The sequence below is a fragment of the Oryx dammah genome, unplaced genomic scaffold (assembly GCF_014754425.2).
Source record: "Oryx dammah isolate SB20612 unplaced genomic scaffold, SCBI_Odam_1.1 HiC_scaffold_21, whole genome shotgun sequence".
Taxonomy (NCBI): domain Eukaryota; kingdom Metazoa; phylum Chordata; class Mammalia; order Artiodactyla; family Bovidae; genus Oryx; species Oryx dammah.
The window spans coordinates 61,421,442-61,446,757 of NW_024070205.1; the positions used below are offsets into that span (position 1 = coordinate 61,421,442).

Genomic DNA, 25,316 nt, shown 5'->3' on the forward strand with positions numbered 1-25,316 from the left:
GGCAAGAATATTGGAGTGTGTTGCCATTTCCTACCCCAGGGGATTTTCCAGACCCAGAAATCAAACCCAGGCCTCCGACATGGCCTGCACTGCCAGGCAGATTCTGTACCTACTGAGCCACCTAAGAAGCCCCTTTGGGAAAACTTAGGTTGTATTTCTTTTAAGCAGGCCTTACCTTGCAACAAAATGCTGAGCTTGCAAGTTTAAACATTTCCTCTTACCTTACAGTTAATTTCCAGGTAATATCTCAGATATTGGGCTAGACTCTATTTCCTTCCTAAGTTTCCCAGAGCGAGAATATGCTTTTCATCTCCCTGAGGTTTAGTCCTGACCCATCTCCCTTCAGGACCATCAACATCTCACACTGGTCACCCTAAGAGTCTTCCTCAGGCCATTTCCACTCTAGACGCAGCTCTGTGTACCTGCCATGACACTCACAGGGCCCTACCCATTCCCTTAGAGCTGAGATCCTATCAGCAAAACATATGGTCTTTTGAACACACACACACACACTTCCCAAACACATACACACACACACACACACACACACACACACACACACACACACACACTTCCCAAATCATACAGATGTTGCCAGGTTGGCAGCCACCCACTTCACTTTTGCCATCAGTATATGGGACACGGGTGGGAAGACTGTTTGCCCTTTAACTCAGGTATGTTGTTTTTTCCTGCTCTTTAACTGAATTATAAGGAAGCTCTATTTAGACACCAAGATTTTCTCAGAGCCTTGTTAACAAATACTGTTTGAGCCTTGTTAACAAATACTGTTTGATTCCATTAATTATGATATACTTAGGATAGTCAAATTCATAGAGTCAGAAAGTACATTGGTAGATGCCTGGGAAGGGAAGAGGGGATGGGGAGTTAGAGTTTAATGGGGAAAGAGTTTCAGTTTAAGAAGATAAAAATTCAGGAGATGGATGATGTGAGACCTTTCACAATGTGAAAGTACCTAGTGCTGACCTGCATAGTTCCAGATGGTTAAAATAGTATGTTTTATATTATGTGACTTTTACAAAAATAAATAAATAAATAAATAATATATGGATATATGGATATGCACACACACACACATATATATATATGAAAGTAAAAGGAACTAGCCCACACTCTAAACAAGCCCAGGCCGTAAATTCAGAATATACACTATTTAGCAGAGACAGCAAGCTGTAAATGGCAGTGAAGGGCAGAAGCTAATTGAACTCCAGGGCTCTTGTCGCCAGTGGAAAGTCACCAGTACCTGAGACAAGATGGCTGCTCCCGAGTCCCCCTTTGTAGCTAAGAGATCACGTTCTGAGCTCTGCAAGGGCTTCTGGGTGAGGGGGAATCATACACAGATGACCAATTCTTTTATGGTTCACAGCCGATCAAAGTGAAATTCAGCAGCTGTTCAGGACAAGTGACCACTGTAACGGCTGTAATATAACCTACTAAATAGAGAGGGAATTGCATTAGAGCAAGAGGTTAGCCGTGATTATCGGCAGGTGAGTGCTTTATTGAAGTTGAAAGACCATTAACATTGATAGAGTAATTATTTCAACTTGAAAGTAATTACCTTGATGGGTGATAACTTCTCCAGTGTTCCCAGATTTGATTGGGCCAAACAATGGTGAGCTCCTGAAGCCTAGAAAAATATTACAACAATACCGTGATTTTTAAATTACTGAAACCACTGTTGGAATATTTTAATTATGCCGAACAGTGAAAAGATTTTGCCTTATACCAGCCAGTGACCTCTCATGTAGAGAGAGACATTTGCTTTTTAATCCAAATGCAATGACCCACACCCGCCACCTGTGAATACATATGTGATGGGTTTCCAAATGAATCTTTTTTATCTCGATATAATGTTTAAGGTGAAACATCTTGTTAATGCTGGAGCTGGATGTTACTAAGTTCCAATGGCTAGCCTTGGGGATCATAGCTGTGAAGTAGGAGACCCCAAATAAATTTGTATGTATTAAATATTTTGCTAATGAAATTCTCAAAATTGAAAATTATGAATACCATGTATTGTGGATCCCAAATCTCACATTTTAGTGTGTCCTGTAACCCATTTGTTGAAATAGCTTTCTTGCTTGATGCGATGCAACTCCACTAGAATCATACCATGATCAGGGTATTTTCTGTTCATTCACACTAAGCATCAGTAAACAAAGTGAAAGTTGAAAACTTAAGCTTGTCTGAAAACTAATGCACACGTGAAAACTGTGCATCGTCTGCAATTGTGGACCAATACACACAAAATCTAAAGTGGTTGATCAAGACCAAGAAATATTATGGGACTCTTCCATTCATCAGCTATTCACCTTAAGTTTCTTTTCAGATTCTGTCATGCACAGAAGCTACGACAGATGCAAAGTCTCTCCTCGCTGGGGCCCATGGTGTTCTTAGAGCAAATAAGGGAAGGGATAAGTTACAAAATAATAAGCAATTATTTTTGGTTGTGCGTAGGCATTGACTGTACTTACAAACATTTAAAAGAACCTGGGCTGTCCTAACTCCTTCCTCTGTTTCCAAACCCAGCACTCACCCTCTGGAACCACAAAGCATTGAGTGAACACACAGAGAATCATGAGTCTCAGTCCTGCTGTCAGAAAAGATGAATGTGGCATCACCCTCAAGTTCCTGGATGATTCCTTAGACCTTTCTATCATCTTGGCAGGATTTGATCAGATTATCAGCCAATGAAGGACTGTCTCTATGGCAGTACTTCCCAGGAGTTTTTTCCTAATGAAAATCTCAGACTCTCCTAAGGGCAAAACAGGTTTCCACCTGTTGTCTGAGAGCCGCCAAGGACTGCTTCACCAAGCAAGCCGTAATTCAGGATGTATGCCATGTGTGTTTTCTCTATCTCCCTTTCTCTGCTCTGAATTTTTCTCCATAGACAAAGATGTTGGGTCTCTCTTTTTGAGGGACTCAGAATGCAGAAATCCCTGCCTGCCAAGCTAAAAGAGATGTGCTAGCTGAAAAGTACAAGGACTGGTTTGAATTTGGTCAGGGAGTAAGGGTTTGAGATGAAATCATTGGGAAAGGAACGAGCTGATGGTTTGTATTATAAGTCTCACGATTAAGGCAGCCAAAAAGGGAAGAATTCTGACCCAAGTGATGTCACATCAGACTTCTCACCACAGTAGGCTCGCTGTGCATCATATACAGTTGGGCTAAAGAGTGTACGAAGAAGCCCCTCAGGTACTCTGAATTTAAAATAAGTGAAAGAACTCATTTTTAAACATTTTCTATGATACTTAAATTATTAAATGTTCACATTACAAAATCAGAGAGTTTTAATCCATTCCAAAAGGTGTATTGTCTACCTCTGAAAGATAATAGTCATGTCTAGATAGTAAAATTACAGTATTTTTTTAAGGCATGTAAATGTTACTTTTTGACAAGACACAAGTAATGAATTTTCTCATATAAGTTCCTATTGGGTGATTATGATACAGAGTTTTATTTTTGCTCAAGCAATTACTTGTGTCATGGCTGGATACCTGTGCCCATTAGTGGCTGGTTCTGTGTTTTTTTAGGATGGTTATTGATCTCTTGCTGAGCTGAGATTCAGGTTTTATGCCAGATAGTTTGATTAATGGGTTGGTTTCTATAAGTGGACTGAATGGGGATAGAAAGCAGGGGCAGCCTGCTCTGCCAACCCCAAATCCGTCAAGACGCATAGCTCATTATGAAACAGTTATCAAGGATACATGAAAAATTAATTGGGCTCAGTTTGATTCTGAAAAGAATCGGCTTTCTACTTGGCGGGCCCCCCCACTCTTTCCAGATGTTGTGCACTGGCCCCTGGAGAAACAGCAAAGGGAGATGTATTAATACATTGTATTGATTAGATCAAGACCCCTGACAGTTATTTGTAGAGATACCATCTGGCTGCTGTTCGAATTCCTTCACCAAAAACAGGACGTGACAAGTTATTAATCTCAACTCTCTAAGTATAGACAGTTGCCTTTTCTGCTAAACCGCATTTTACCATTCCGTAGGAGATGGAGGCAGACCTGAAGGGTGCAGAAATTAAGGTTATTACACAAATTGAGCCATATGGTCCAAATATTTCAGCAAGAAAATTGCCAGGCAATAAAAATTGCTCCTGCCTTCCTAATGGTGTAAATTACAGTTTAACCATGCCTCTGATGATGTCCTTCTGCCGCGCTTAACTACTGTTACATGAAGGACATTGTTTTAAAAATATAAAAAACAAGTAAATGCCAGCAGCGTGTTTTACAATCTGTTAGTGTGTCATTAAGAACACTGTCAGAATTACATAAACATAATGGCAGGCAACCCAGCATACAAAAGAACTCGGATGGAAATAGAGTCTTGAAAACTCTTCTTTAGCTCTGTAATGTCAAGAGCATGGTCCCCTCTGGAAATTTTCCAGAGAGAGAAGCCCTGTCTGGGGATTTACCCTAATTCTCTCCTGTGCCCCAACAGGAGTGTTTTCCCAAACAAGACTCGCGAGACCTTGTGGGCCTCGGTACATATCCTGCCTCAAGTGAGGGGAGAGCTAATGAATGCTAAATGGAATGATGGAAGTTGACCTTTATAAGTATTTCTCTTGGTGGGGAGAAGCATCAAAACTCCATCCTCTTCCTAAATGGTGACAAACAGCATTGAAAGTACAAATTCTGCTGTTTCCAAAGAAACAGATCCTGTTCTTTGAGTCACAGAATTAAGAGGATGCTTAATCAAGATAATTGTACAGTAAACACCATTCATATTTGAGGAAGACTTGGCCCTGTCAATTTTTTTTCCATTTATACCAAAGTGCCTGGCATACCTCGCTATCATTTCACTCCCCTTCCTCCACCACACATATACTTTCTATCCCTCTTCCCTGCTTCATCTTTCTCTTTAATATTTAATATTATGTAGCAGTATATATTTTCACTCATATATCTCATTTGCTGTCTGTCTCTCCACCCAGAATATAAGCTCCATGAAAGCAGGGATTTTTTCATTTACTTATTTCCCTTATTCCCATAACCTAGAACAATGTCACTTTTAGACAGACATTTGTGTAATGAATGAATGGATTGATGAATTGATATACTCTGTAATAAGCATGAGGAAACTTGCATTTTGTCTCTTGTTTCTATTCAGACTGTAATCATATTCTAGAATTTTTTTTTTTTAGAATTTTTTAAATTGCTTGGTAATGCAATGTATTTAGCTTAAGGGGAAATTTATATGTTTACAGATAAACCCAATTGAGGTAGAATCATTTAAATCCTTCTGTTTTTTTGTTGTATTTATTTATTTTTGGCTGTGCTGGGTCTTCATTGCGGCATGCAGGCTTTCTCTAGTTGTGGCAGGCAGGGGCTCCTCTTTGTTGTGGTTTGCAGGCTTCTCATTGTGGTGGCTTCTCTTGTCGTAAAGATGGGCTCTAGGGTGCATGGGTTTCAGTAGTTGCAGTACATGGGCTCAGTAGTTGTGGCTCATGGGCTTAGTAGCCCCGCAACATGTGGGACCTTCCCATACCCAGGAGAGAACCCATGTCTTCTGCACTGACAGATGGATTCTTAACCACTGCACCACCAGTGAAGTATAGTATCTTCCAGTTTTAATCAATAAGCAGTTATTGCCTGATAACTTTCTACATAAAACATATTGTGGACACATTACACATGCTATCTCATTTCATCTTAATATCCACTTTGTGGAGTGAGCATTTTTATTTACAATTTATTAGTGAAGAAACAGAAGCTCAAAGACATGCCCATGGTCACACAAGGTTCAGTTTCAGGTCTCATTAATTCTGAAGTCTGTTCTTTCTACTAACAGGGCTGCCTCTTGAGTTATCAGCCTGTAGGAAATAAGATGTTATTTAGAAACAGCTGAATATTGGGTTGGCAAAAAGGTCTACTTGGGTTTTTCCATAAGATGTTACAGAAAATCTGAACAAACCTGTGGCTAAACCTGTAAATGAAAGCCACAAGCCATAGCTCCATACGAGCGAGAGATGCCACATAGTATGATTGTCTAATAGAAATATAGAAAACCATTTATAATAGATTCAAAGAATTAAAGGATCACTTGGTCTGAAAAGTTTAAAGACTTTGGGTAGAGGTCTGTGCCTTAAACAATGAGTAAGATTCAGAGAGAGGAGAAACTGACATTTCCTAACTCAGGCAAAGAAACAGAAGTCTAATTTTTATAATAAGCATCTGAAGGCATATCTCTGGTTCAGGAGGCAGAAAGGGGGGATATTTTTTAAATCTCTCCCCATTTATTGGGCTGATAGTAAGACAGGTTTATTTAAAATATTCCCAACAGATGCCTAGCAAAGCTGTCAAATGAGGTAGTCAATGTCTTGGGTCCTGGGGGGCCAGGCAAGAATGAGCTACAGACCATCTCAGCATCTTCCTTGGTGTGCCTTGGGGAGGTTAGGTCTAGGAGCAGAGCCCCATAGAGTAGCCGAAACAGAATAAATAACTCAGTGGATGTTAGTTCTTATGATCCGAAATAGATCGACAGGAAATTCAGTATGTGACAGTGGCGTTGTGCTTGTGTATTAAGAGGGTTCTTTCTGGAGAAGCTCATTCAGAACTTTCTAAAAGAAAACAAAAAGGTTTCTTTCTTTTTTCTTATTCCCCCTTCCTTCCCTACCAACTCTTTCCCAGAAGCGTGTGCCACTTAACAAGTCACGTTAATAGAAGAATGGTCTTGTGGCAACTCTTGACCCAAGAGCCGAGGTGACCGAACTGAGAAAGGAAAGGGCAGGCTACTGAGTCTTCTTCTCCAGAGCTGACCTGAGATACTAAACTCATTTAAAATTTCACCTATGGGACTTCCTTGGTGGTGCAGTGTTAAGACTCTGCACTGCCAATGAGAGGGGTACCGGTTCAGTCGCTCATCAGGGAAATAATAGTCCGGATGCTGCATGGCCTGGCCAAAAGAAGACAAAGAGAAGAATATCCCAGAGAGTCTGGGAATTCTAATTATAAAGTAAAATAATACCTAAAGTTCACAGTGTTCAGGTGATGCCTCACTTAGCTGTGGGCAGTGCTCAGTCCGACTCCAAACCTTATCAGGTAAGACTGTGAGGTCTTCACTGGCTTTGGGGCAATGGCCTGGGGCCACCGCACCAGCCTTCAAAACTGAAGCCTTGCCCACAGCCAGAGGGGTGAGGACACAGCCCCAGGTCACAGAGCCACATACAGAAGGAGGGGAAAGGAATTGCCAGTCACTCTTCTGAGGTCATCTCGGTTTTCTCTGTGCAGGACCTGTGTCGCCATCTTTTCTTATCTTACCCTGTGTCATTCCTGATTTACCAAAAACTTAATGTACACCTAAAATTAGCTTGCTGAGTATTGCTGTGTATATTAAACTGTGACTAATGCTCTTCCTTTGTGACTGACCACATTCTAGAAATACACGATAATGAGCACATTTAGGTTAAGGATGGTAACAGCCTCAAGAGAGCGCACCAATGTGTCCTTTCTGCCCAGAAGTACCTGGTCATGATACCTCACACCTTGGCATCCTTTCCTTAACAGAGTGATAATTATTTACTAGTGGAATATATGCTTATCACATCCAGAAATTAAAGTTGTGAGGGGCATTGTGCATCCAAGTCCCTGTGGCTGGATGGCCCCATCTGTTAGAGATAAATCACTTTAAAAAATTATATTAGCCTCACAGACGGTCAAGAAATGGAGCGGGGGAGGGGCGACAAGAAGGCTTGGTTTTCAATCCTGTGAAATAGAGTGTGGTCAGTCCACTGTCAGCACATTGCAGCCTTCAGACACCAACTCCACATTTCCACTCTCTGAACCCCAGGTGGCCAATTAACAGTATGTGCTATTTATTCATTACAAAATAGGCAGGAGAAATGGGATGATTAGATTGACGATAAGAATTCTTAGCAAGGAGTAGACAAAAGATCATAAATGAAGAGACACCTCCCCCGCCCTCACCACCCCTCCAACAAAAAAAAAACAAACCTCTGGGAAAGTCCAGAAGAAATCTGGAGGAATCCTCTTAAGTGTATCTGGAGTTTCAACTGGAAGCAAGGAATTTAAATGGAAAGATTCTCTTTGTAAATTTTCTTTCTAAATATGTATTACTCTTTAATTCTCTCATTTCCTTAGAATGTCTTTCCTTCCTAAGGCAAAAAAAAAAAAAAAAAGAAAAGAAACAGTCTTAAATTCTTCCCATCACTTATCATTAGGATGTTTTTGTGCTTTTTTTCTTTTGTTTTACAATAAGCATTGCCATCCTGCAGCCTCTCTGTTCTTGAAGCCGCAAGTCTATAAATGAGGGGCCTGTGAGTTTACTTGCTATTGTGAATATTCATTTTTACTACAAATGTGAGTGAACTTAAGCAGGGATTATAATACAATCTATCTATATAATTTAAAATCATTTAAATATATGTATTAAACATATTAATGTATGCATTTTCATTGGGTGGCCAAGTAGCATGTGGTTCCATAATAGCTGACATTTATTCCTGTAAATGATGCTCTTTTTCATTGGAAAACATACATCAAAAGAATAAACTGGAAGAGAATCAAGGTTTGAGTATTTTCTTTTCACTGATGCGGTACTGACGTGCCATGCAGTGTTACTGGATTGCATGCTTTGGGAATGTATAGAAGCTTATATAGGTTTCCAGAACAAGAAATCTTAACCTCACCTTCAAAGATCCGAAAAGATATGTTAATGCTCTTTGTTTATTAACTTTTGAATAACTTCGTAATTCTAGTTCAGAAAGATAAACGTTTCCATCTGACAGAGTCTAAAAGAAACGATTCAGTTGGGTACACCTTTGAATGCCAAATATATCACTTAAAAAGTCAGGATTTGTTTCAGCAGTAACTGTTTCTGACTATGTTAGCATACTGAGTATTTGCAGGTTTGAGCTCTCCAGCTGAGCACTCCAGCGAAAATGGTCTGTCCCCTTTCTTTCCACAAGGAGGATGCCCTTTGCTGGATATGTGTGCATGCTACGTACCACTGTGCATCAAACGTATAAGCAGTTAACATGCATCTGAGCATCTCAGGGAGGTTTTTGGAAAATCCTTGCCTCCTCTTGTACCAGAACGATTGCAAGTGTAAAAGTGGCCATAGTTCACTGTGGTTTTCTTTTTACTGCTGTATTATTGCACCCTGTTGGGGGATACATCTGAGCATTTCATGTGTCCTACTTTTAAAATGCCCAGATGGTGACTACGTGCTCTGGTTTGAATTGGGTAGGCCTCATCTTTCATGCTCCGTAGTCTGCCCAGTTATCAGAGAGACACGAAACAAGGAAAATTCTTCCATTTTTCAGCTCCTCTTCATCTGTTTTGAGTCACCCCCAGTGAATGATGTACTTGCACAATTGTTAAGATGACAGTCACCATGATAACTGAACATTGCTTCTCTGGGCTGGGTACTGCCCTGTGTACCCGGAGCTCCCTGCTCCCCTCCCAGCATTTTGCAGTGTAACTGATTACTTGCCACCTTGTAAGTAACATGGGAGTGAGAGACAGTGTAAATATTTTATACCTTGCTGAAATCACTTATATTTGCATTGGTCTTCTTCACACTAGACTTTAAGCTTAACAGAGAATTTAGATCAAATCATTCAACCTAAGAAATAGTCAAAAGAACTAAGGAAATAATTGTAACAGTGTAACTGGTTTAAATAGCCCAAGAGCATAATAGAGGTTTCAGATGATTTTGTGACATGCACCTTTTATAGGACTTTTGTCTCCGACTATATTCTTCAAAGTGCCATCAAGGCAATGACCGTCGGTATCATTTTTATCAATAACAGTCAGCACTTCCCACTGGGAAATTAGTCAAGAGGATGAGATTTTTTTTTTTTACAAAATCATCTTTAAGCATTTATCTTCCAAAAGGTATTACAAAACTGTCCATTATAAGGCAGGAGCTTAAGTGAGTTACTTGTTCTTTTAGAATTTTATTCATAATAAGCTAGTGATCTGATTTCATTTTATTTAGAGAAGAAAATGATTTTATTTTGTTTTCTTAGTAATAGCTTTCCTAAAGAGAGAATGTTAATATAGTCCAGTTGTTATCAAACTTTTAAAAATGTACACTCCTATAAAAATTTCTAGAGTACACATCCCATTACATGTATATTTATTTATTTATAAATTATAAAAATTGTGCATGCATGCATGCCTAGTTGTTTCAGTCATGTCTAACTTTTTGTGACCCTGTGGAATATACCACCTTAGGCTTCTGGGTCCACGGGATTATCCAGGCTAGTGAACAAATATTATTTATACTGTGAAAGTAGTCATTTTAAAAGGAGTCCTTATTGTTGTTGTTTTGTTGATAAGTCATGTCCAACTTTCTGTGACTCCATGGACTGTATGTAACCTTCCAGGCTCCTCTGTTCATGGGATTTCCAAGGCAAGAATAACCCAGTGAATTGCCATTTCCTTCTCCAGGGGATCTTCTCAGCCCAGGCATTGAAATTGAATCTCCTGCATTGCAGGTGGATTCTTTACCACTGAGCCAATAGGGAAGCCCTTTAAAAGGACTTGAGCTCAGTTCAGTCACTTAATCATGTCCGACTCTGCAATCCCATGGACCACAGCATGCCAGGTTTCCCTGACCTTCACCAGCTTCTGGAGTTTGCTCAAACTCATGTCCATCAACTTGCTGATGCCATCCAACCATCTCATTCTTTGTGTCCCCTTCTCCTCCTACCTTCAATCTTTCCCAGCATCAGAGTCTTTTCAAATGAGTCATCTCTTCACATCAGGTGACCAAAGTATTGAAGTTTTGTTTCAGCATCAGTCCTTCCAAAGAATATTTATGACTGATTTCCTTTAGGATTGAATGGTTTGATCTCCTTGCAGTCCAAGGGACTCTCAAGTCTCTTCTCCAACACCACAGTTCAAAAGCATCAATTCTTTGGCACTCAGCTTTCTTTATAGTCCAACTCTCACATCCATACATGACTACTAGAAAAACCATAGCTTTGGCTCAACAGACCTTTGTCGGCAAAGTAATGCCTCTGCTTTTTAATATGCTGTCTAGGTTGTTCATAGCTTTTCTTCCAATATTCTTTTAATAATATTATGGATGTAGTCACCATCTGCAGTGATTTTGGAGCCCAAAGAAATAGTCTGTCACTGTTTCCATTGTTTCCCCATCTATTTGCCCTGAAGTGATGGGACCAGATGCCATGATCTTCATTTTTGGAACGTTGAGTTTTAAGCCAGCTTTTTTACTTTCCTTTTTCACTTTGGTTCTTCTTCGCTTTCTGCCATAAGGGTGGTGTCATCTGTGCATCTGAGGTTATTAATATTTCTCTTTGCAATCTTCATTCCAGCTTGTGCTTCATCCAGCCCAGCATTTTGCATGATGTACTCTGCATATAAGTTAAAAAGCAGGGTGACAACATACAGCCTTGATGATCCAGTCTGTTGTTCCATGTTCAGTTCTAACTGTTGTTTCTTGACCTGCATACAGAGTTCTCAGGGGGCAGGTCAGGTGGTCTGGTCCATCTCTTGAAGAATTTTCCACAGTTTGTTGTGATCCACATAGTCAAAGGCTTTGGCATAGTCAATAAAGCAAAAGTATATGTTTTTCTGGAATTCTCTTGCCTTTTTGATGATCCAACAGATGTAGGCAATTAGATTTCTGGTTACTCTGCCTTTTCTAAATCCATCTTGAACATCTGGAAGTTCATGGTTCACGTTGAAGCCTGGCTTGGAGAATTTTGAGCATTACTTTGCTAGCATGCATGTGAGATGAGTGCAATTGTGCGCTAGTTTGAACATTCTTTAGCATTACCTTTCTTTGGGATTGGAATGAAAACTGACCTTTTCCAGTCCTGTGGCCACTGCTGAATTTTCCACATTTGCTGGCATGTTGAGTAGACATAGAAAAAATCATCAGTAGGATATTTTCTTAATCAAGAGCTAATACTATCATTAGTTAGTACATCAAGAAAACAATAGATTGGAAAAGTCAAGAAGATGAGAGATACCAAGGGAACTTTTCAAGAAAGTATGAAAGTTGCTCAGTCATGTCCAACTGTTTGTGACCCCATGGACTATAATGTCCATGGAATTCTCCAAACCAGAATATTGGAGTGGGTAGCTTTTCCCTTCTCCAGAGGATCATCTCAACCCAGGAATAGAACCCAGGTCTCCTTCATAGCAGGCAGATTCTTTACCAGTTGAGCCACAAGGGAACACCAAGAATACAAGAGTGGGTAGCCTATCCCTTCTCCAGTGGTTCTTCCTGACCCAGAAATCGAACTGGGGTCTCCTACCTTGCAGGTGAATTCTTTACCAACTGAGCTATCAGAGAAGCCCATTTCAAGGAAAGATAGCCACAATGAAGGACACAAACAGTTAGGTCCTAACAGAAGCAGAAGAGATTAAGAAAGGTGGTCAGAATACACAGATGAACTGTATGAAAAAAGTCTTAATGACCTGGATAGCCATGGTGGTATGATCACTCACCTAGAGCCAGACATCCTAGACTGTGAAGTCAAGTGGGCCTTAGGAAGCATCACAACGAACAAAGCTAGTGGAGGTGATGGAATTCCAGTGGAACTATTTCAAATCCTAAAAGATGATGCTATTTAAATGCTATACTTGATATGCCAGCAAATTTGGAAAACTCAGCAGTGGCCACAGGACTGGAAAAGGTAAATTTTCATTCCAATCCCAAAGAAAGGCAGTGCCAAAGAATGTTCAAACTGCTGCACAATTGCACTCATTTCACATGCTAGCAAGGTAATGCTCAAAATCCTTTGAGCTAGGCTTCAACAGTAAGTGAACCAAGAACTTCCAGATGTACAAGCTGGATTTAGAAAAGGCAGAGGGACCAAAGACCAAATTGACAACATCCTCTGGATCATAGGAAAATCAAGAGGTTTCCAGAAAAAACATCTACTTCTGCTTCATTGACTATGCTAAAGCCTTCGACTGTGTGGATCACAGCAAACTGGAAAATTCTAAAGAGATTGGAATACCAGACCACCTTACCTGTCTCCTGAGAAACTTGTATGCAGGTCAAGAAGCAACAGTTAAAACTGGACATGAAACAACAGACTGGTTCAAACTTGGGAAAGGAGTATATCAAGGCTGTATATTGTCACCCTGCTTATTTAACTTAAATGCAGAATACCTCGTGTGAAATGCTGGGCTGGATGATTCACCAGCTGGAATCAAGATTACTGGGAGAAGCTTCAGATACGCAGGTAACACCCACACTAATGGCAGAAAGTGAAGAGGAACTGAAGAGCCACTTGATGAGGGTGAAGGAGGAGAGTGAAAGAACCTACATAAACATAAATATTCAAAAAAGTAAAATCATGGCATATGGCCTCCTTACCTCATGGCAAATAGAAGGAGGAAAAACGGAAACAGGGACAGACTTTTATTTTCTCAGACTCCAAAATCAATGTTGCAAACATCTTTCATTTCATGGATGCAGTCACCATCCACATTGAATTTAAGCAAACTCCGGGAGATAGTGAAGGACAGGGAAGCCTGGTGTGCCGCCATTCATGGGGTGGGAAAGAGTGAAACAACTGAGCGACTGAACTACATCAACAAGACACAGTATTTTTAGGTGCAATTTTAGATACTGGATATCAAAGAATTTTCCATGTGGTCTCCTTGACAATATGAATTTTTTTTTTGTCAATTTCTGGTCAAAGATGCTTGAACTGTCAGCGTTTATATCTTATACTATGGCTGATGAAAAAGCTTGTCTCATAAGTAAGAAATATCAAACTGGTCTCTTTTTTGTTCTTTATTTAGTTATGAATTTAGGTATTCTATCTTAACCATGGTTTTCCATTTTTCAGGAACCTTGAAAGTTACCCATGTTTCCAAAGTAGTATAGTTAAAACCAGACAATATAATTTTTAAACCAATTAGCATGGAGTCATAAACCACATCATGATGTACTGAAAGCTAATAAATGAGGTAAATATTTCCAGCTCCTCCACCCTGTAAAACTCTTATTCTTCCCTTTTCAGGGACTAATCCAGGGCTTCGTTCATTCATTCATTCACTTATTCAATTAGTATGCCACCAGGATATGCGGCAGTAAATATAACAAAAAAAATACAAAAATTCTTTCCTTTTTAGGCTTTTATTCTAGTGAGGAAAGATAGTAAACAGGATAAATAAGCAAGTTAAAATATATGTGTATATTAATATGTGTGTGAATGTATGTGTATATATGAATGACAAGGGCAATGGAGAAAAATAGACCATAGATGAGGGATCAGTGATTCTGTGTTTGCCTTTCAGGAGAGTATTATGTTGGCCAAGCATGGGACTAGGGAGAGTGTTGGCTTGGTGGGACAGGGAGGGTGAAACTTAATGGAAGGAGGCCAGGGAAAGCTTAAAAGAAGGTGTCACTGGAGCAGGGCTTTGAAGGTGAAAACCATACAGTTAACTGGGAGAAAAAAAATTAGTTCAGGAGGAGGGATATACAATCAGATTCTGGGCTTCAGGAGTCTGGGTTTGGCCCCTGCCTGTTCCTTTAATTCCCAAGACCCATTAGTATGTGCATTGACCTTCAGCCTAGGATTCTGAAAGGTCAGGTTCAACCACTGATATCCCTGTGATGCCCCTTTGACAGGTAAATGCTTCATAGCTTGGGGACTTAAGGCTCAGCCACCAGATGAGTTGTGTAATGTAGACATTTTCCCAGTTTACAGATCTGCTCTTTGTAACATTCACGTACTGGTAATGAAGGCTACCTTGAATGCCAGTCCATCATCCGGGTGTCTAACTTCCTTCATTTCTTCCCATATCATCTTCCAAAATATCCCCACATTCCAGGTAAACCAGAATAAAATGCATTCATTGCAAAATAAAAGTCTCTTATTACTATATCCAGCTTCAAGCCCAGGAACTCTTAATAATTTCCCAAATCTTTCTCCAGGTTTTTTTCCTAATCCCATTTTTATAATCTATAGCCCCCAAATTAAATATAAATGTAACCACCTGAAAACATCAGGTATACAATATTGGGTGAAAAGAAGAGAATGGATATTTATATATACAACACACAGTACAGTCTATAGACTTTATTTCTATAAGAGGTCATGAGGGCAGTTGTTGTATTTATGACTTCCCTTTCTTATCTCCCTAACAAATTAGGATTATTTGGCTGATGAGCACAACCAACCTCATTCCTGAACAATCTGAGTTCTTGGTGGTCTTGCCTCCATAAACTTGCTGTGATCTTAACATTAGCCTGGCAGAAGGTAATCCAAGTAACAGGCAACAATTTTCTACCTTCAATTCAATGAAGCTGTTATAGAATCATTCTTCTAAATTAGCAGATTCCAGAGTCTTAGTTATAGTAAATAAAGCTTTTACAAATTGATCTTTCATCTCATTATGTTTGCAAGGAAGCCTCTCCTTGTACCTTTCTACCCCCAGTCTTCTGGGATTTCTGCATCAGATGTGATGGACAAATAGCTAACTGCAAATGCTCTTCTGACTCTTAAGATTCTAGAAATTTAAAATTTGTTTTAGTTTGCTGAAATCTTACATTGGATGATACAATGACTTACTCTTCTATCACATATACCTAAACATTTCCTGTCTGTTGCTATTTAAAGCTCTTTCCTTGCTGTGGAGTTTTTTCTCACTGCTTAAGTGCATAATAACTTCTTTAGTGCTAGTTTCCATGTGTTTTTACAGTGCTTTCTTGAATGTGAGTTTTGCATTCCTCATGAGTTGCAGTACCTGAAATCTAAGATTTGAATACTTTCTACTTCTTTTCCACTCCCTTTAGTGCTTAGCACCATGTTAGAAAAAGTAGATGCTCAATCGGTATTTGACCGTGGATTTGACTCTCAGGCCATAAACCTATCGCAGCATTTTTCTTTGGTGAGATCTTTAAACAAAGCATAAAATCAAATTTATAAATAAATCAAGTGTACTTCAATTATAAAAAACATGTGCCTTTTGAAATCAAATCATTTCCTCAGCTGCTTCTGATAGCGAGGATCTGAGTACTTTTACCGAACCCCATGAACAGTATGAAAATGCAGAAAGATATGACCCTGAAAGATGAGCCCCCCAGGTCAGTAGGTGTTCAATATACTACTGGGGAAGAGTGGGGGAATAGCTGCAGAAAGAATGAAGAGCCTGAGCCAAAGTGGAAACAACACCCAGTTGTGGTTGTGTCCAGTGGTGAAAGTAAAGCCCAATGCTATAAAGAACAATATTAGAAACCTGGAATGTTAGGTCCATGAATCAAGGTAAATTGGATGTGGTCAGACAGGAGATGGCAAGAGTGAACACTGACATTTTAGGACTCAGTGAGCTAAAATGGCCAGGAATGGGTGAATTTAACTCAGATGACCATTATATCTACTACTGTGGGCAAGAATCCCTTAAAAGAAATGGTGTAGCCCTCATAGTCAACAAAAGAGTCCTAAATGCAGTATTTGGGTGCAGTCTCAAAAATGACAGAATGATCTCAGTTCATTTCCAAGGCAAACCATTCCACATCACAGTAATCCAAGTCTATGACCCAACCACTAAAGCCAAAGAAGATGAAGAACGATTCTGTGAAGACCTACAAGAACTCCTAGAACTAACACTAAATATGTGTGTGTGTGTGTGTGTGTGTGTGTGTGTGTGTGTGTGTATAGATATACTTTTCTTCATAGAGGACTGGAATGCAAAACTAAAAAGTCAAGAGATACCTGGCATGAAGGCAAGTTTGGCCTTGGAGTAGAAAATGAAACAGGGCAAAAACTAACAGAGTTTTGCCAAGAGAATGCAATGGTCATAGCAAACACCCTCTTCCAACAACACAAGAGAAGACTCTACACATGGACATCACCAGATGGTCAATACCAAAATCAGATTGATTATATTCTTTGTAGCTGAAGATGGAGAAGCTCTATACAGTTAGCAAAAACAAGACCTGGATCAGACTATGGCTCAGATCTTGAGCTTGTTATTGCAAAATTCAGGCTCACTCAAATTGAAGAATGTAGGGAAAACCACTACGCCATTCAGGTATGACCTAAATCAAATCCCTTATGATTATAAAGTAGAGGTGATGAATAGATTCAACAATTAAATCTGGTATACAGAGTTCCTGAAGGACTATGGACAAAGGTTCCTAACATTGTACAGGAGGTGGTGACAAAGGCTATCCTCAAGAAAAAAGAAATGTGGCAAGGCAAAATGGTTGTCTGAGGAGGCCTTACAAATAGCTGAGGGGAAAAAAAAAAAAGGCAAGACAAAGAAGAAAGGGAAAGACATCCCCAACTGAATGCAGAGTTCCAAAGAACAGCAAGGAGAGATAAGAAAGCCTTCTTAAGTGAACAATGCAAGAAATAGAAGAAAACAATAGAATGCAAAAGACTAGAGTTCTCTTTAAGAAAGCTAGAGCCACCAAGGCAACACTTCATGCAAAGATGGGCACAAAAAAGGTCAGAAATGGCAAGGACCTAACAGAAGCAGAAGAGATTAAGTAGAAGTGGCAAGAATACACAGAAGAACTATACAAAAAAGGTCTTAATGACCCAGGTAACCACGATGGTGTGATCACTCAACTAGAGGCAGACATCCTGGACTGTGAAGTCAAGTGGGCCTTAGGAAGAATCACTATGAACAAAGCTAGTGGAGGTGATAGAATTCCAGTTGAGCTATTTCAGATCCTAAAAGATGATGCTGTTAAAGTACTGCCCTCAATATGCCAGAAAATTTGGAAAACTCAGCAGTGGCTACAAGACTAGAAAAGGTCAGTTTTCATTCCATTCCCAAAAGAAGGCAGTGCCAAAAATGTTCAAATTACTGTACAATTACACTCATTTCACATGCTAGCAAGATTACGCTCAAAATCTTTCAAGCTAGGCTTCAGCAGTACGTGAACCAAGAACTTCCAGGTGTACCAGCTGGATTTAGAAAAGGCAGAGAAACCAGAGATCAAATTGCCAACACTGATTGGATTATAGAAAAAGCAAGGGAATTAAAAAAAAAAAATTCTGCTTCATTACACTAAAGCCTTTGTGTGGATCACAACAAACTTGGAAAATTCTTAAAGATATGGGAACACCACACCACCTTACCTGCCCCTTGAAAAACCTGTGTGTAGGACGAGAAGCAACAGTAAGAACTGGACATGGAAAAAAACACTGGTTCAAAATAGGGAAAGGAGTACATCAAGGCTATATATTGTCACCCTGCTTATTTAACTTATATGCAAAAGTACATTATGCGAAATGCTGGGCTGGATGACTCATAAACTGAAATCAAGACTATCAGGAGAAATAAATATAAACAACCTCAGATATGCAGCTGATACCACTTTAATGGCAGAAAGTGAAGAGGAACTAAAGAACCTCTTGTTGAAGGTGAAAGAAGAGAGTGAAAAAGCTGACTTAAAACTCAGCATTCAAAAAATGAAGATCATGGCAACCGGTCCCATCACTTCATGGCGAATAAATGGGGGAAAACTGAAAACAGTGTCATATTTCATTTTCTTGAGCTCCCAAATCACTCTGAATGGTGACTGCAGCCACAAAATTAAAAGATGCTGTTCCTTGGAAGAAAAACTGTTACAAACCTAGGCAATGTATTAAAAAGCAGAATCATCACTTTGCTGAAAAAGGTCCATGTAGTCAAGGCTGTGATCTTTTTAGTAGTCGTGTATGGATGTGTGAGCTGGACCATAAAGAAGGCTGAACACCTAAAAAATTGATGTTTTTGAACTGTGGTGCTGGATAAGACTCGAGAATCCCTTAGACAGCAAGGAAGTCAAGTCAGTCAATCCTAAAGGAAATCAGCTATCAAACCTGAATATTCACTGGAAGGACTGATGCTGAAACTGAAGGTCCAATACTTTGGCCATCTGATTTCGAAGAGACAGCTCACTGGAAAAGACCCTGATGCTGGGAAAGTCGGAGAAGGCAATGGCACCCAACTACAGTACTCTTGCCTAGAAAATCCCATGGACGGAGGAGCTTGGTAGGCTGTGGTCCATGCCCAACTACAGTACTCTTGCCTAGAAAATCCCATGGACGGAGGAGCTTGGTAGGCTGTGGTCCATGGGCTTGCTAATAGTCGGACACGACTGAGCGACTTCACTTCATCTATGGGGTCGCACAGAGTCGGACACAACTTAAGTAACAGCAGCAGCAGCAGCTGGGAAAGCTTGAGGGCAAGAGGAGAAAGGAGTGACAGAGGATGAGATGGTTGGATGGCATCACGGATTCAGTGGACACCGAAGAAGTTCTGAGCAAGCTCCGGGAGATAGTGAAGGACAGGGAAGCCTGGTGCACTGTAGTTCACAGGGTCACGAAGAGTTGGACATGACTTAGTGACTGAACAACGACTATGTACCAGGCTCTTTCAGAAGGTCATCCAGTTTAATCCTTACAAAAGTCCATGAGAGATATATTAACTGTTAGAAACCAAGACTCATAAAAAGTAGGTAATCTGCCAAATGCCCCCTCTAGTATGAGTGACAGAGCTGTCTTCTAAGTTAACTGCTTTTGTTTTTATTAAAGGACCTCGGCTCTCAAAGCTTACCTCATTCCCCAGACATTAGTCACAGGGCTTCTCAGAGAATTTCCTCTTGCATTAAAAAGATCATTTTTGGTTTTTTGCTAAACAGGGCAAGCAAAATAATAGATTGCAGAATAATTCTAATAATGCATTTAAGATGCCAAACTCATACCACACCGTCTATCCTCAGTGAGAAACTTTTTTTTTCTGTTTTGTCCAAGGGTCTAAAAACAATCTTTGACTTGCCTCAATGAAAATAAGAACCACAACTTCTAGCTCTCAGAACAAATATAAGTTGTTTTTATTTTTAATTAAGTATGCTTAGCTTAAGTACGTTTTCTCTTAAGGTGTAATGACTAAACTGTGATCATTTCTTTTTGTTTATTCATTTAAGGTGCAAATAAAAGCAGATAATCAATAGATCATAATCTAAAACTAGAGGATTTACAAGTTAATAAGCTTGAGTCAATAAATATTCCATAGTGAAGCCTTCAGTGCTGAACCTGACATAATTTGCTTTGCACTAAGCCAGTTGACTTAATGCTTTAATTTAATGCCAATAGTAACTGAAAAATCCAAAGAAAAGGGGAAATTTTAAATCCTATTATACTAAAATGTTTTCAAAGCAACAACACAATCATGTCACAACTGCTTAAGTATGCCACCAGCATCTGCCTAAACTGCCTGCATGCTGTGTGTGTGCTAAGTAGCTTTAGTCATGTCTGAGTCTTTGCAGTCCTATGGACCGCAGCCCACCAGACTTCTCTGTCCATGGGGTTCTCCAGGCTAGAATATTGGAGTGGGTTGCCATGCCCTTCTCCAGGGGATCTTCCCGACCCTGGGATCAAACCCTTGTCTCTTATGTCTCCTGCATCAGCAGGCAGGTTCTTCACCACTAGTGCCACCTGGGAAGCCCAGACTGCCTGGGCTCTGGTTGTTAGTAACAGTTAACCCCTTGGGAGCCTGGCACATGTGAATTTGGAAGATGACCTACCTTTGCAGTGTCTTTTCTTAGCCTCAAGCGTTATCATTGTTTAGTCTGATAACATCTGCTTTCCTGACTTGCATGCAGACCATTGGAGTTGTGTTTATTTTGAAAGCTGTGTTATTTTGAATCTTTCTATTCCCCTTGATTCCTCTTGAGATTCCTCTGATTCCTCATAAAACAGAGCAGTAAACAGGTCAGAGAGCAGAGGAAGTCTTTCTGGGTCCCTGGAAGGAAGAAGTGAGACCCTTTCTTTATAGAGAAGTAGTGTAGGTTAGCTTCCACCTTCTGAAATCTGGTGGGACTAATGGGGGTATATTCAGGGTTATGAGCCTGGACTCTATAGTCAGAATGCTTCCCCTCAAATCCTGGTTATGCCTCCTATAATTATATCAATTCAGTTCAGTCGCTCAATCATGTCAGACTCTTTGCGACCCCATGGACTGCAGCACACCAGGCTTCCCTGTCCCTCACCAACTCCTGGAGCTTGCTTAAACTCATGTCCATTGAGTCAGTGATGCCATCCAACCATCTCATACTCTGTCGTCCTCTTCTCCTCCCACCTTCAATCAGGGTCTTTTCAAATGAGTCAGTACTTTCTATCAGGTGGCCAAAGTATTGGCACTTCAGCATGAGTCCTTCTAATGAATATTCAGGACTGATTTCCTTTAGGATGGACTGGTTGGATCTCCTTGAAGTCCAAGGGACTCTCAAGAGTCTTCTCCAACACCACAGTTCAAAAGCATCAATTCTTCAGCACTCAGCTTTCTTTATCGTCCAGGTCTCACATCCATACATGACTACTGGAATAGCTTTGACAAGATGAACCTTTGTTGGCAAAGTAATGTCTCTGCTTTTTAATATGCTGTCTATGTTGGTCATAACTTTTCTTCCAAGGAGTAAGCGTGTTTTAATTTCATGGCTGCAGTCACCATCTGCAATGATTTTGGAGCCCCCCAAAAAAGTCTGCTGCTGTTTCCCCACCTATTTGTCATGAAGTGATAGGACCAGATGCCATGATCTTAGTTCTCTGGATGTTGAGCTTTAAGCCAACTTTTTCACTCTCCTCTTTTACTTTCATCTAGAGGCTCTTTAGTTCTTCACTTTCTGCCATAGATAATCATAATTATATGACCATGGACTATTTGCTTCAACTTTACATCCCTTTCCTTATCTGAAAATGAGGATAATAGCAGTGCTATCTCATGAGATTGCTTTAAGGATTAATATACATAAAGCACTTGAAAAGTGCCTACCCTATATCATGCACTCACTGTCTTAACCCTTTGAGAAACTATTTATGAAAAGGATGAAAAGTACATAGAATATATGCTACAAATAACTTTGAAAGCAGCAGCAGCAGCACTGAATGTAGTAGTCAGATATGTCTTTCTGCACTGCTTTGTATGCACAACAAAAGTCCTAATGTAGTCCATTTGTTACCACCCTCACAACCTCATTTGTGAGTTCCCAGTCTGGTTTTCATTTTGTACCATTGCTGGTTGCACTATAGCCAAAGTGGCACTGTGTGTTTGGATCGCCCTTTAAGTAGGCCAGCTTTAGCTTTCTGGTCCCATCATTGTCACCAAAAACAAATCAGTTTGCTTTTCTAAAATAAATGGACTATAAGTTATGCACTGGTTTTTACCATAGGGTGAAAGTGAAAATCACTCAGTCATGTCTGACTCTTTGCAACCCCATGGACTGTACAGTCCTTGGAATTCTTCAGGCAAGAATACTGGAGTGGGTGGCCTTTCCCTTCTCCAGGAGATCTTCCCAACCCAGGGATTGAACCCAGGTCTCCCTTATTGCAGGCAGCACTCTTCTATTCAGGAAGGATACTCGGAAAACAGAGAACAGAAAGCTCATTGATTTTTATGATGAACATTTTTCCACATTTCGCCATCTCTCTCTGAAACCACATGCATCTAAGTCTTACCATCAATGTAAGTGGCAGTTATTACCTACTTGGCATTTCATGGGTCTGGATGAACTAGATCAATGCCATTCACACTCCTGTCACTTCAGTTGAGTTACCTACACTGCCAGTACTACAGATGTAGAGTTAAACTGCCACTTGAAATGTCTTCAAAAAGATTATAGTATGGGCCCTCCACTGGCCAGCTGGTGTGACCATAAAGGTCTACATCCCATCCTTTTGCTATGTGGAGAGTGACCTGGAGTGGGGATACACGGTGTTTAAGATAGAAGTGCTAATGAATGGAAAATAAAAACATTTTGTTGAAAAAGGGTACAGCGAATTTCATGCCCTGCACAAAAAGCTTCAGTTCAGTTCAGTTCAGTTCAGTTCAGTTGCTCAGCCGTGTCCGACTCTTTGCGACCCCATGAATTGCAGCACACGAGGCCTTCCTGTCCATCACCAACTCCTGGAGTTCACTCAGATTCACGTCCATCAAGTCAGTAATGCCATCTAGCCATCTCATCCTCTGTCATCCCCTTCTCCTGCCCCCAATCCCTCCCAGCATCAGAGTCTTTTCCAATGAGTCAACTCTTCTCATGAGGTGGCCAAAGGACTGGAGTTTCAGCTTCAGCATCATTCCCTCAAAGAAATCCCAGGGCTGATCTCCTTCAGAATGGACTGGTTGGATCTCCTTGCAGTCCAAGGGACTCTCAAGCGTCTTCTCCAACACCACAAGATATGTATTAAAACCCCAGAAATTCCTTCTAAACGTGTTTGGAACTGGTCCCAAATGTTGGAACAGTGATGACAAGGTTTGAAAACTATTTACAGGCTGTCATTCTGGAAAATGAAGAACTTCCCAAACTATTTCTTGATTTCCTAAATGTTCAACATTTGCCCTCTCTACCAGAGACAAAGAGTTGTGGATCTTTTGATGAGACAGAGTCTGAAGAGTAAAGCAAACTGTCCCACCAGCTGGTGCTGCTGTTCTCAGGGATCCATACGTCTTGCTTGTAGCCAGTGATTTTCCAAATGTGGTGACTGAAGGAGTTCTCCATGGGATATTTTACCCTCATCTACAACCCAGATAGAAATCCTCCATGGCTAAAAGAAGCTGAAGCAGGATTTGAAGTCATAGTCAAGGAAATTGATACCTACCAAAATAACCTAAGTGAAGTGAGTGAAGTCGCTCAGTCATGTCCGCCTCTTTGCGACCACCTGGACTATAGCCTACCAGGCTTCTCCATCCATGGGATTCTCCAGGCAAGAATACTGGAGTGGGTTACCATTTCCTTCTCCAGGGGCTCTTCCCGACCCAGGGATAGAACCCGGGTCTCCCGCATTGTAGGCAGATGCTTTAACCTCACAGCTGGCTCTCTCTTGCTAGTGGTAAAATTCATAGTCCCAGCTTAATTCAGAGCAGGGACATTTCCATTGGAATGGTGCTTTTACAATAGAAACCAAGTCAGGGGGGTGCTGAGGTTAAGGCCAAATGTTTAAGAAGTAGAATGTAGCTGCCAATTTAGAAATCCCAGAAAAGAAAACTAAAGAAAATCTTTGGGACCTCCAAGTGTAGCAGAACAGTTACTCTCCACTTCAATCACACCATTTGCTAATTGAAAATCTTACCCTGAATCGTTGTGAGACTGATCAGCATTGGTAGATTTTTTTTGTTCAGATTCTATGACACACTAATCTTTTCATCATGAGATTTTCTCAGCCAGTGAGAGAGAACATTCTGAAATGCTGGCACCAGGAGAGCATTACAGAAACACACTGCTTAAATGTGAGGAAGGAACTAAACTGGAAATGAAATTATACTGACCATACTAGGGCATTTATAAAATCTCAGCATTTAAATTTGCATTACATTGGAGTTGCATCATATGCAAGGGTTCACTTCTAATGTCAGCACATAAGGTAGACTGGGGTATCAAGATTGACCTTGAAAGCCCTTTAGAATGGTGCCATTTCAGAAATCTCCATCCACGACAGTCAGTTTTTCCTCCAGTGTTGGAAGAGATAACTGTTTCTTCAGTTGAAGACCAATTAAAGTTGTTGGTGTTTGTTTAGGGACTATTTTATAGAAGAAATACGTACCTTTAAGTGCTAGAATTATACTTAATCTTGCAAGATGTTTGCCCTATAAAAGGTAAATGTGAACTGACAGTAGCTGAAGGAACACCAGATTGACAACACTCATCTCGGTTTACTCAAGGGCATCCATTCATTGAATAGGTGGTATAATTGCCAGATTGATTGTTATTTTCCTTTTGTCTTATCATTTCCTTTTCACTGACCTCATATATTGATTTAATATACATTAAATGGGTTTATGATGCACCTCCACTGTACATCTTACAAGCATTCAGATTTTGACTAATAAAGAATAAAAACATATATGCAGCCTGTATATGTGTTCTGTGTTTGGGCATTTCCTTGAAAACTAGTTAATAGCTAGCTTATTTATGATTATTAGATTAATAAGCTTCTGTGTGGGAGAAGAGTATTTAAATTCAAAACTGATAAGTAAATCATGGTTTTTGACTAGGCTCTGAACATACAGATTTAAAGCTTGCTGCAAACTCTTGGTGATGTATTTATGCTAGATGTGTTACTACATATGGAAGCAAGTAAGGACTGAATAATCAAGTGTCATCAACCAAAAATGACGGAATAGTCAAGTGTTGGAGATATTTTTTAAGTGTTTTTGTCATTAGCTATTTTGGGTTAAATAGAAATAAACAAAAAAAAAAAGATTATACTATAATGTGGCATTAAAATGAAAAGTTATTTATTGTATACACAGAAAGACATAAGAGCATCAGTTCAGTTCAGTTGCTAACTCGCGTCCAACTCTTTGAGACCTCATGAATTGCAGCACGCCAGGCCTCCC

General features: G+C 40.1%; 1 protein-coding gene and 1 pseudogene across 1 annotated transcript in view; both read left to right on the plus strand.

The window, feature by feature from the left end:
• Window positions 1–25,316, plus strand: part of USH2A (usherin) — a 922,740-nt gene that overhangs the window by 786,401 nt on the left and 111,023 nt on the right. The gene's annotated exons all lie outside the window — the stretch shown is intronic.
• On the plus strand, window positions 1,272–23,511 carry LOC120880409 (annotated as a pseudogene).